This window comes from Lynx rufus, unplaced genomic scaffold (genome assembly GCF_022079265.1).
Source record: "Lynx rufus isolate CCGP_SWC_20201006 ecotype Redwood Valley unplaced genomic scaffold, mLynRuf1.p SCAF_8, whole genome shotgun sequence".
NCBI classification, from domain to species: domain Eukaryota; kingdom Metazoa; phylum Chordata; class Mammalia; order Carnivora; family Felidae; genus Lynx; species Lynx rufus.
Window position 1 is genome coordinate 1,721,839 of NW_025814896.1, and position 10,183 is coordinate 1,732,021.

General features: G+C 63.9%; 1 protein-coding gene and 1 long non-coding RNA gene across 6 annotated transcripts in view; one reads left to right on the top strand and one right to left on the bottom strand.

The window, feature by feature from the left end:
- The window catches only part of OSBPL2 (oxysterol binding protein like 2), a 37,172-nt gene extending 35,205 nt beyond the window's left edge, over positions 1-1,967 (bottom strand). For 4 of the 5 annotated variants that reach the window (XM_047069092.1, XM_047069090.1, XM_047069089.1 and 1 more), the window contains exon 1: positions 1,896-1,967. The gene's annotated coding sequence lies outside the window, so the exon portion shown is untranslated. The remainder of the gene's footprint in view (positions 1-1,895) is intronic. The other variant, XM_047069091.1, reaches the window with a different exon arrangement.
- An 87-nt stretch (positions 1,968-2,054) lies between these two features.
- Positions 2,055-6,094, top strand: LOC124503810 (uncharacterized). The gene is made up of 3 exons (XR_006960269.1): positions 2,055-2,236; positions 2,705-2,774; positions 2,892-6,094. It is a non-coding gene; the product is annotated as an uncharacterized LOC124503810 (long non-coding RNA).
- Positions 6,095-10,183: the final 4,089 nt, after the last annotated feature.

Below are 10,183 nucleotides of genomic sequence, written 5' to 3' on the forward strand. Positions count from 1 at the left end.
CGCGAGATCGTGACCTGGCTGAAGTCAGACGCTTAACTGACTGCGCCACCCAGGCGCCCCAATAATTTTGGTTTTAAAAGGCCATAGGGAGGGGCGCCTGGGTGGCTCAGTCGTTTGAGCTTCCGACTTCGGCTCAGGTCATGATCTTGTGGTTGATGAGTTCGAGCCCCGAGTCAGGCTCTGTGCTGACAGCTCAGAGCCTGGAGCCTGTTTCAGATTCCGTGTGTGCCTCTCTGTCTGCCCCTCCCCCGCTCATGCTCTGTCTCTCTCTCTCTCTCTCTCTCTCTCTCTGTCAAAAATGAACAAACATTAAAAAAAATTTTTTTTTGTTTTTAAAAAGGCCATAGGGAGAGGCACTTCAAGAGTGTAAACTCTGAAGCCAGCCTACTTGGGTTCAAATCCCTGCTCTATCATCCACTACTGTGTGACTCAGAGTAAGTTACCCACCTCTCCGCTCCTCGACTCACTCATGAACACATTAAGGATGTCAAACACAGGAATAAAGTGAATATAATAGGCTCGCTGCAGTCCTGGGAAGACAACTGTTACACAGTATCACCACCCGAGGTAGGAGCTGTTATTAACATTAAGGGCATGTGACGCAGACAGGAAAAGCAAATCTACCCAGGAGAGTCAGTCCATGCGTGGTCATGTTTTCAGTGACAACACCATGCCAGGCCCCGCGCTGGACAAGGAGGAAGTGGAGCCGGTAAGGTTCCTGTTCTCAACAAGAGGAAAGGGAACTAATAATCTGGAGCACCTACTATGTGCCGGGGACTTGGGGGTGATGGGGTCGTCTGCTCCTCAGCCCTGCAGGTAAATGACATATGGCACAGAGGAAGGAGCTGAGGCTGGGGGAGATGGGAAAACACCACCCAGCAGACGGTCAGCAAGAGCCTTCTACTTGCAGGGATGCCCTCGGGGACACCGTCCTTGCACCAGCCCCCAGGGCTGTGTCCCTCCTACATCCCCAGTGGGTTGGAGGGGTCAGGCAGCTTGCTGCCTGCATTCCAGAAATGAAGGAAGCGAGGGAGGCCAGGCGAGGGAGGCCAGGTCTCCAGATGTGCCCAGGCAGGCAGTCCCAGAAAAGGGGCTAATGCCGCAGCTGCGGGCCCAGGTGGGCAGCTGGTCCCGGACTGACACTCAGGATACAGACCCGGGACGTGAGCACGGCTTCCCGGGAGGTGACCCTCACACTCAGGAGCACCGGGCCAGCACCTGGTTTCTCCTCCCGCACACGTGGGGGTACCGACTGGAGACCGCCTCAGGCCCCGTTCTGCGAGGCTGCGCTCGGTAAGTCCGACGGCTTGCGCGGGAGCGGGGAAAGAGGAAACACGTCCGACCTGTGCGACATCGGTGTCCGGTCCAGGGCGCCCCACGGCACGACGGGCAGCGACGGCTGACACACGGACGGCGAGCCAGGCGCGGGCGCACCAGCCCTCTCACAGGTGGTCGCCCGGGGCGGCGGGGTCCCCGGCGGGGACGCTGCCCCTCCGCGCGGCCCGCGTGTGCGACCCGGGGCCGCAGCCCAGCCCGCCCCGGCCCGCAGCCCGCGCCCCCGGCCCTCCCGCCGCCCGGCAGGGCGGGCAGGCGAGCCCAGGCCTCCCAGCCCACCCGACTTCCGGCGCCGCGGTTGCCCGGCGACGCGGGGCCTCCGCCGCCGCCCCCCGCCCGCCGCCGCCAACTTTCCTCCCAAGTTTCCCCGGGGCCGCAGGGCTGACGGGCGGGCGGGCGGCGGGGGTCGGGCCGGGGTCGGGCCGGGTCCAGGCCTGGCCGGCGGGTCGGTGAGCACGGGGCTCCCGCTCCCCACCACCACCCCGCCCCGCCGGGCCTCCCGCCCGCCCGACGCCCGCCCGAGCCCCCGGCGACGCGGGGCCGGGGTCCGGGCCGCTCACCTGGACCGCGGTCCCTCCGGCGCCGGCCGAGCCTCGCCGCCCACCCCGCCCCCGCCCCACAGGCCCGCGACCCGCTGACACCGAGGCGGAAGTGCGGCCGGCCGCCAGGCAGACTGACAGCCGGCGCTCTCCACTCGCCGCGCCCGGCGCCGGAGCGTCAGCGGCCGTCCGCCCAATCCGCGCCCGGCCCGAGGGCCGCGCCGGGAGGCGGGACTATGCTAATCATTTGCGGGAGCGGCAACCCCCGTTGCCCCTCGGGAGTCCCGCCCGCGCGGAGGAGTGACGCCACGGACAGCCAGTCACAGCAGGCAGAGGCGGGGTTATGCAGATATTGACCCTAGGTGGGTGGGAGAGAGGGAGGAAGGGGCGTGGCTGGACGGGTTGAGTTTACAAACAGCGAGTCAGGTGGCGGGGGTGCTGGGCGGTTGGTGGCTCTGCGCTACGCTGTTCCCGACCCCCAGGGGACGGGCGGCGGCGGGAGTCCTCCTCTCAAAGCTGTCTTCCTCAGTTCAAACATGTTGCGGGCTCCCCCTTGTCCACGCTCCTTGGCATACCATTCATCGCTCACCAGAATCCTGCGCCAATTTACCCTCCGGCCGTATCCCTGGCAGTTAATTCCCCTGTTTAAAACTCACTAATCTGTAGTGGCTCCGCGATTGAGCCCAGAAGCTCTGGAGTCAGACCCCGAGCTTGCATCCTTATCAGCTGTGTGGCCTTGGGCAAGTTAACTAACCTCTCTGAGCCTATGAGCACCCAGATTTTCCCATGCAAACTAGGTTTCTCCCACCCTCATCCCATTTGAATCACAGGTCTGGGTTTGGGTGAGTGGAGTAACAGGAACCAACCAGGCTGGTTGCTCAGAACGTGATTGATTCAGGGGTGAGCAAGTGACCCTGTCCTGGCCAATGAGGGTCCGCCCTGAGACTTCCGCTGGGGGTCGGAGAGCTCAGGCCAGAAGGAAGGCTGAGGCCAAATGACTCTCCCATCTGCCCACAGACCTCTCCAGAACTGGGCCGGCTGAGAGAAAGACGCTGTCTGGAGCTACTTACTGGGCGTCTTGCCACCGTGAGGGATGTGGCGCCCGGGAATGAGGCCAGCCCAGAGGGAAGCGAGAGCACACGTCCTGGGTCACCTGGAACAGCTACACCCTAAGCAAGCTCTGTCCTAGACTTTTCAGTTACAGGAGCTACTGTATTTTCTTTTCTGCTGAAGCCAGTTTGAGTACAAAGGAATACTGGGTCTTGCACCCCCAACAGTACTGACAGAGTAGTCGTGACCACATGGCACACGGAGACAGTCCCGCTCACGGCCGCCTCTTCCACAAAGCCGGACCCCACCCCCACCGTGCCCCACCCGGCCTCCTGTCCCCCAATGCTGGTCTCCGCGCTGCCGCCTCAGAATGTGATTCCCCATCTCTAGCAAGGAGGAGGTACTGACAGGTCACCCCCAGCAGGACTAAGGGTGCCTTGAGGGCAGGGGCCGGCCTCGACTGAGTGGATGGGGTCTCCGGCAGGGGTGGGGCCCAGAGATCCCGTCATCCCCCATCCTAGAGACTGGCCCAGCTCACTGGTGGGCCCTGTCACTGCCGCCCGCCGACGTGCTGGGACTGAAAAGGAGCTCTCCCAACCTCTGCTGTAGAGAGAAACCGGGAGAGGGTGGGGCCAAGCCTCCGAAACAAAGGCGTTGCCATGGTTACCCCTGAAGAAACCGACCCCAGCAGAAGAGGGAGGTGTGTGCAGGCCCCCAAGCCAGGACAAGGACAAGGCCTGTTGCCATGGAGATGCTCCAAAGCTTCCCTTGTGGGCCTGGCCAAAGTCCAGTGCAGGGTCCCAAAACCACCACCCCTCATTCGAAGAGGGGGCTTTGTGATTCTGACCTAGGGCAAAGGACACGCCCCGAGGGATTCAACCTGCCGGCCCACCCCGTGGCCATGACCTCTGGGGTGAGTGCGGTATCGGGGAGCTAGGGCCAGAGGAGAGGCTGGAATGGAAAGAGTCTCCTGTCTGCCCACGGGCCACACCAGGGCTCAGCTTGACCACCTCTGCCCTGGCCTTGGAGTGGGGTAGGGTCTGACCCCAGGTGGGCCCTGCGGCTGGGATATCAGTTTACCCCCTTTTAACAGATGCAATAAACTGAGTTCCAAGGATCAGGTGCTGGTCCTTCCTGGTCCCCGAGGCCAGGACTGAGTGAGAATCCCCTCTTGGCTGATGGCTGGGAGGACGGCACCTGGGACCCAACGCAGGAGCATTTTTCCTGATCTTCAGTAGGTCAAGAGGCCGATTCCAGAGGCAAAATTCTCTAAGAATGGGACAGAAGATGGGAGCGGAAAAGGAGACAGAGGGTTTGGGGCCATGCGATGATGGTGGTGGTGGCTGACGTCATCCCGTGGGTGACATGTCTTGTCCAGTTTCACGCCTGCGACGGCCAACCGAGTAGATACTATGTGTGATTCCCACTGTGCAGATGAGCAGACTGAACCTGTGCTGAGGAAGCGGCCCAGGAGCTCGTCAGAAAGACAGAGACCTGCCCAGACCTCTCCACCGGGTCTGCCCCTGAACCAGATGCCCAGCTGTTCCTGGGTGGCTGGGGCCCTGTGGGACTCCATCTGGGTCACCATATCAACTACTGTTGACCTACCCACTGGCGGGGGATTGCCACAGAGTCTCCTCCATCCTGAGCGCTCAGGCCTGGCTTGGCTCCCAGGGTCCCCTCGGGATCCCGGGGTCCATCCACGTATGCTGGGCTGGTACGTAACTTTCAGGGTGCCTGCTCCTGCAGGAACTGCTCTCCGACCAGGCCAACCCCAAGAGTGTCTGTGTGTCCCTCACCGCCCCAGAATTAGAACCTCCCTGTCCCACGTCCCGCACGAGGCTCAGTTGATATCGTGACCCAGCAGCCCTGTGGGTGGCTGCCCGGCCTCCCCTCAGCAGCTGGCCGACCTGTGGGCCCGGTGCCCGGAAGCCCCAAATGTGTGGGAACGCGTGCCCCTGCTGTGCCGTCAGGAGGCACGTTCACACGCACTACCCTCCTGGCTGTCTCCCCGAGAGGACGCAGAACACGGACGATGCCTCCTTCAGATGGGGAAACTGAGGCTCAGGCCGCAGAGCCGGCCGGCAGCCAGAGCCACCCCGTAAGCCCAACCGGGCTGGGCGTCCAGGAGTGCCGATGCCCGCAGTGCTGGCCTGGCCTTTGCCTTGGAAGGGGGCGGGGCGGGGCCCGAGGCTCAGCCCTCTCCCTGCCACCCACGGGCCTTTGCAGAGACACCTTCCGCTCTCTTCTGTGGGATGCTGGGGCGTCTCCTCTGAGGATGCCACCTGGGTGGCCGGAGAGCGCTGGCCACCGCGGCCTGGCCCTGGCCCTCACGTGGCCCAAGCGGATCCTTCCCCATGCAACCTTCTCGTCTCCTCTGCAACGTGACAGCGCTCGGCTTCCCCGTCGTCGGAGGAGGGTATTTTTAGTTTTGAACCCACCACGTGAAGAGAGACAAGTTATCAATAGCAGCGGCAAAGGGCTTTTTCTTTTTTTTCCCCATGGCTTTGGGGCCTGAGCAATCTGCACCCGTTAAATTCTGCCAAAGAAAAAGCAGTGCCTTCCTCTTACCCACTTTCCACCCCGCTGCGGCTCCGCCAGCCAGCTCCTCCCGGCGCGACCCCGCCTGACTCAGCGGCACCCCCATCCCTGGGGGAGGGAGTTGGCCCTGAGGTCAGCGTGTCCCCTGGAGGAACGGGCGGGGGTGAGCTGACCCCGGGGGCCGAGAGAGAGGGCAAGGCAGGCGCGCGGGGGTTGGCGGGGCCCCGCCTTCTACACCCACAGAGGTCACATAGGCCCCACTTCTAGCTTCAGTAGCAGCCCTAGCATTTATTGAGCACTTACTGTGTACCCAGCAGTGGGCTGAGCATCTTTGAGGGCGCTTTCCCAAACCAGGTGCCATGCAATCCCCAGTCCCTTGTGGCTGTTATTAGGTGTTTCTGGAAGAAAGGGTTTCGTGGCCAAGTAGGTTTGGGAAAGCTATGTAAATGAAGCCGACGAGGGGGCACCCAGGTGGCTCAGTGAGTTAAGCGTCTTGATCTCGGCTCAGGTCATGATCTCACGGTCCGTGAGCCCTAAGACCCATGTGGAGCTCAGTGCAGAGAGCAGAGCACAGAGCGTGGAGCCTGCTGGGAACTCTCTCTCCCTCCCTCCCTCTCTCTGCCCCTCCCCCGCTCGTTCGTGTGCGTGCGCACGTGCGCACGCACGCTCTCTCTCTCTCAAAATAAGTAAATAAATGAAATCATAACTAAATAAATAAACTAGGCCAACAAGTGTCCTCTCCGATGCAGGGTTTCCCAGGGCCCTGCTCACTCTGGTATATGTGGGAGCCTCTGGGATACGGAGGACCCACCTACAGACCCAGGATTTGCTGGAACTGGGAGCTTTTCTTCCATGGAGTGTCCTGCAAGATGCTGGAGGGACCCCTACCTTGCCGGGGGCAGGGACGTTCGGACCAACGCAGCTGCCTTCCCTTCAGGGTCAGCTGGAGCTGCACGTGTAGAAACTCAGAACAACAGAGCCTTCCGCAAGGCAGAAGCGTCCTGTCTCACGGGACGCAGCCCGAGCTGTCCAGGGCTGGCGGGGAGCCATGCGTCATCGAGGACCACGCCCCAGCCTATCGTGTCGCCGTTCTAGAGTCAGCCTCCATTCTCAGGTTCACCTCATGGCCCAAGATGGCTGCTGCTACTCCAGGCATCTCATGCATATCTGGCCGGGAAGAAGGAAGCAGAGAAGGGCAGAAGTGCTGCCCCACAGTGAGTCGGCCCCATTTGAGGATCGGCCCCTGAAAGCTCCAGGCACTTCTGCTCACTCTTCGCTGGCCAGAACTGCGTCCCACGCCATTCTTGGTGGGACAGCAGCATTTTAGCGGAGGGCATGGCCAGCCTGAACAGAACGGAGGACCCATGGCCTGTGCCTGTGCCTGGCGGGATGCTCAGCGTCCCCAGACACTGAAGCGCTCAGCGTGGGCCTGTGGGTGCCCCCTTCCTGGCAGTGCCCTGACTTCAGGCCGGTGGTTCCTTGTGGTACCTGTCGACCACCTGCTGTGCTGGCTCCGTGGTGCCACTGGGAGGCCCTGATTCCAGGAGGCCAGAGGGGACCTCGGGCAAGGGGAGGGGCGGCTGGGCCCTGCCCCTTCTCTCTCCACCCCTCCTAGGGGCCCACGTGGGGCAGGAGGGGTGAGGTGCGTCTGCGTGCGGGGCATCAGCAGGGTGGGCAGAAGCAGGAGAAAGGGGCACCAGCAGCAGGTGGGGGTGGGGGTGTTGGGTAGGAAACACCGGGCATTTGAGGTTCTTCTGGGGGTCAGCGTGCCCCCTCCATGCCATCCCTGGGAGGTGAAGGCAGGGGAGGGGAGAGGAGGGGACAGCTGGCCACGGTGTGCCAGGCACGCCCCAGGCCTGCCTTCGTGGCTCATGGAGGACTGCGCCCTGTGCGACCTGTGCAGTCAGGCGAGGCTCCGTGCTCAATTCACTGCCCCGCTGTGGCCGCCTTGAAATTCTTCATTACTGGGGAGGGGCCCACGTTTTTGTCTTGCGCGAGGCCCCACAAATTCTGCAGCTGCCCTAGATGAGGTACAGGAATCAGGGCCCGCAGGTGCTGCCTCTCCAGTTCATGCACACAGCAGGCTGGGTGGCTCTGTCCCCTCCAGGCAGGGTGGCAGGCTGGGTGAGCAGGTCGGGCTTGTTCTGGGGAAGAGGCTTCGTGCTGGGGACTCAGCCGGACCTGCCCCAGCTCGGGGAGGGCGATCTGCCCGCGAGTCCCACAGCCAGGGCAGGACCAGAGACGAAGCCATCGGGCACCTCCAGCCACTCACTGGCTACAGGAGTAACATGGCTTTCTGGGCTCCTAGCCGAGCTACACACGGTAGGTGCTCAATAAACGCCCCTGGAGGCTGGCAGGCGGTGGGTGCAGGTGGTCTTGGCAGGCAGCCAGGGTTGCGATGGAGCCTGGAGCCCCCTGCGGTTTGCAAACAGGGGTTCTTCCCAAGCCCGCTTCCCCAGAGCAGGGTGGAGCCCAGAGGAGACAGAGGCGTGCGAAAAGCACCTGTGAAGGCAGGACACAGGCGTGGCCCCAGAGCCGAACAGCCAGCGCTCTCCCCAGCGGCCACCCCTCCCTCCTAGGAGTGGCCAGATTCTCCTGAGGGACCTCCACCCCGAGGCTGGCCCGATCCCGTACCCCAGGCAGGGCACGGGATGGGACCTGGGGCATCACTGTGTCACTCTGGGGTAATCAGGCAGGCGGGGGGCTTGGTCTCAAGGGCGTACATTGTGCCACGGGGAGGGGAGCAGAGCTGAACCTGGGGCGGGGAACGCGGGTTCTGATGAGAAGCCTCCAAGCCTGCTTCTCCCCACGGGGAGTCCAGGCCTCTGGAGCGCTCCTCTCCCCATCAGGGCATCGCAGGCCGGGACCACCCTTCCGGAGGGTGCGCTGGTGAGTCACTCAAGACAGACTCCAAGGAGCTCCGAATGTTTCCGGGGGCATTTAGCCACTGGCCTCTCCAGTATTGCACCATTGTACAGATGGGAAAACAGAGCCCAGGGAAGGGATCATTACTTGTCATGTGGGTGTTTCCGGCTCTGCATGAGTCAGCAGAGCAAATCTGGAAATGTGAGAGGACTATGTGATGCCAGGGAAAGGTAGATCCAGGCTGAATCTGGCAGGGGCATGGGGAGAGGGCAGGGACTGTGGAATGGGCAGGGGTATGGGGGAGAGGACAGGAGCATGGGGAGAGGGCAGGGTGTGGGGGAGAGGGCAGGGGCGTGGGGGAGAGGGCAGGGGCATGGGGGAGAGGGCAGGGGCTGGGGGAGAGGACAGGGGCGTGGGGGAGAGGGCAGGGGCATGGGGGAGAGGGCAGGGGCTGGGGGAGAGGGCAGGGACTGTGGAATGGGCAGGCATATGGGGGAGAGGGCAGGAGCATGGGGAGAGGGCAAGGGCTGGGGGAGAGGGCAGGGTGTGGGGGAGAAGGCAGGGCGTGGTGGAGAGAGCAGGGGCGTGGGGGAGAGGGCAGGGACATGGGAAGAGGGCAGGGGCTGGGGGAGAGGGCAGGGGCATGGGAAGAGGGCAGGGGCATGGGGGAGAGGGCAGGGGCATGGGAAGAGGGCAGGGGCTGGGGGAGAGGGCAGGGGCATGGGGAGAGGGCAGGAGCATGGGGGAGAGGGCAGGGGCTGGGGGAGAGGGCAGGGGCATGGGGGAGAGGGCAGGGGCATGGGAAGAGGGCAGGGGCTGGGGGAGAGGGCAGGAGCATGGGGAGAGGGCAAGGGCTGGGGGAGAGGGCAGGGGCATGGGGAGAGGGGAGGGGCATGGGGGAGAGGGCAGGGGCTGGGGGAGAGGGCAGGGGCATGGGAAGAGGGCAGGGGCTGGGGGAGAGGGCAGGAGCATGGGGAGAGGGCAAGGGCTGGGGGAGAGGGCAGGGGCATGGGGAGAGGGCAGGAGCATGGGGGAGAGGGCAGGGGCTGGGGGAGAGGGCAGGGGCATGGGAAGAGGGCAGGGGCTGGGGGAGAGGGCAGGAGCATGGGGAGAGGGCAAGGGCTGGGGGAGAGGGCAGGGGCATGGGGAGAGGGCAAGGGCTGGGGGAGAGGGCAGGGGCTGGGGGAGAGGGCAGGGGCATGGGGAGAGGGCAGGAGCATGGGGGAGAGGGCAGGGGCTGGGGGAGAGGGCAGGGACTGTGGAATGGGTAGGCATATGGGGGAGAGGGCAGGAGCATGGGGAGAGGGCAAGGGCTGGGGGAGAGGGCAGGGTGTGGGGGAGAAGGCAGGGGCGTGGTGGAGAGAGCAGGGGCGTGGGGGAGAGGGCAGGGGCATGGGGAGAGGGCAGGGGCATGGGGAGAGGGCAGGGCATCTCCCCGGGTAAGAAGCAGCCCTTCCCCCAGGGCCCTGGGGAGAACCCAGGTGCCCCGTGTGTCCCTGCAGAAGGCAAGTCTCTGGTCTGGGTCTGGGCACTGGGACTTCATTGTCCTCAGTCAAAGCTGAGCCGGCCTCTTTCTGCTGTAGCCTGGGTCACGCCGCTGTTGGAAGCAATCTCCCTCAAGGACTTGGGGACATCTCCCTTATTGGGTCCGGCGCCCCGGCACTGAAGGGACACTGCTATTATTGGGCCCAGCGCCCCCAGCACCGCAGTTGGCTCGCTGGTTACCTTCCTGACAGACACAGGCCCCACAAGGAGCCCCCCCGAGCCCCGGGGTTCCCCGAGCACACAGAGGCGCCTCGCCAGGGCCGGGCCCCGTCTCCTCCTGCAGGAGGCAACGCCGGGTGGTGTGGGCC